Genomic DNA, 2308 nt, shown 5'->3' on the forward strand with positions numbered 1-2308 from the left:
CCCAGCTGTATACCCTACCCTGCCATTCCAGTCATAGCTGTTCCCTACCCTGCTCTACTGGCCCCAGCTATATACCCTACCCTGCCATTCCGGTCCTAGCTGCACCCTACTCTGCTCTACTAGCCCTAGCTGTACCCTACCCTGCCCTACTGGTTCTAGCTGTATACCCTATCCTGCCTTTCTAGCCCTAGCTGTACCCTACCCTATCCTGCTCTACTGGCCCCAGCTGTACCCTAACCTGCTCTACTGGCCTCAGCTGTACCCTATCCTGCCTTATTGGCCCTAGCTGTACCCTATCCAGCCTTTCTAGCCCTAGCTGTACCCTACCCTGCCCTGCTTGCCCCCAGCTGCATCCTACCCTGCTCTACTAGGTCTAGCTGTACCCTACTAGCCCTGCCTTACTGAGCTGTATACCCTATTCTGCCCTTCTAGCCCTAGCTGTACCCTACCCTGCCCTGCTCGCCCCCAGCTGCATCCTACCCTGCTCTACTAGCCCTAGCAGTACCCTGCCCTGCTCTACTGGCCTCAGCTGTACCCTATCCTGCCTTATTGGCCCTAGCTGTACCCTATCCAGCCTTTCTAGCCCTAGCTGTACCCTACCCTGCCCTGCTTGCCCCCAGCTGCATCCTACCCTGCTCTACTAGCCCTAGCTGTACCCTACTAGCCCTGCCTTACTGAGCTGTATACCCTATTCTGCCCTTCTAGCCCTACAAATATGTTACATTTTAACACGTTACATTTAAGCATGTTCCATTTTAAAATGTTACATTTTAACACGTTACATTTTGACATGTTACATTTTAACATGTTTTACGATCAAGTCATTCCCTTGCAACTGACCTGGTAGTAGTAGTAGTAGTAGTAGTAGTCGTCGTCGTCGTCGTCGTCGTCGTCGTCGTCGTCGTCGTCGTCGTCGTCGTCGTCGTCGTCGTCGTCGTCGTCGTCGTCGTCGTCGTCGTCGTCGTCGTCGTCGTCGTCGTCGTCGTCGTCGTCGTCGTCGTCGTCGTCGTCGTCGTCGTCGTCGTCGTCGTCGTCGTCGTCGTCGTCGTCGTCGTCGTCGTCGTCGTCGTCGTCGTCGTCGTCGTCGTCGTCGTCGTCGTCGTCGTCGTCGTCGTCGTCGTCGTCGTCGTCGTCGTCGTCGTCGTCGTCGTCGTCGTCGTCGTCGTCGTCGTCGTCGTCGTCGTCGTCGTCGTCGTCGTCGTCGTCGTCGTCGTCGTCGTCGTCGTCGTCGTCGTCGTCGTCGTCGTCGTCGTCGTCGTCGTCGTCGTCGTCGTCGTCGTCGTCGTCGTCGTCGTCGTCGTCGTCGTCGTCGTCGTCGTCGTCGTCGTCGTCGTCGTCGTCGTCGTCGTCGTCGTCGTCGTCGTCGTCGTCGTCGTCGTCTACATTTTTACATTTTACATATTTACATGTTACATTTTAACATTTTTTATGATCAAGTCTTTCCCTTGCAACTGACCTGGTAGCCTCGTCTAGTATGAGGATGGATGGGATTTTCAGTAGAGCGCGGGCGATAGCTATCCTCTGTTTCTGGCCCCCAGACACGGTAACTCCTCTCTCCCCCAGAATGGTACTGTAGCCATCAGGGAACTGTCGGAAAAAACTCTCAGCATTGGCCAGCCCAGCAGCTTCGTACACCTGTGACAAAGATTAATTAAATTAGTAATACCAAACTAGTGACGGGTAATACAAACAAAGTAACATAGAATCAAACCAGCTAACTTCTGATTACAGCAGTACTATAATCACTCAACCACCAAGCTGACATAAAAACTTTTACTCATACCAGTACTCATAACGTTTTTAATATGTTACATTTTAACAAGTTACCTTTAAGCATGTTACCCTACCCTGCCATTCCAGTCCTAGATGTTCTCTACCCTGCTCTACTGGCCCCAGCTATATACCCTACCCTGCCATTCCGGTCCTAGCTGTACCCTACCCTGCTCTACTAACCCTAGCTGTACCCTACCCTGCCCTACTGGTTCTAGCTGTATACCCTATCCTGCCCTGCTCGCCCCAAGCTGCATCCTACCCTGCTCTACTAGCCCTAGCTGTACCCTACCCTGCCCTACTGGTTCTAGCTGTATACCCTATCCTGCCTTTCTAGCCCTAGCTGTACCCTACCCTGCCCTGCTCGCCCCCAGCTGCATCCTACCCTGCTCTACTAGCCCTAGCAGTACCCTACCCTGCTCTACTAGCCCTAGCAGTACCCTGCCCTGCTCTACTGGCCCCAGCTGTATACCCTACCCTGCCATTCCAGTCATAGCTGTTCCCTACCCTGCTCTACTGGCCCCAGCTATATACCCTA

This window comes from Macrosteles quadrilineatus, unplaced genomic scaffold (assembly GCF_028750875.1).
Source record: "Macrosteles quadrilineatus isolate MER2022 unplaced genomic scaffold, UCM_ALF_1.0 Scaffold_1__1_contigs__length_201487025, whole genome shotgun sequence".
Lineage (NCBI taxonomy): Eukaryota > Metazoa > Arthropoda > Insecta > Hemiptera > Cicadellidae > Macrosteles > Macrosteles quadrilineatus.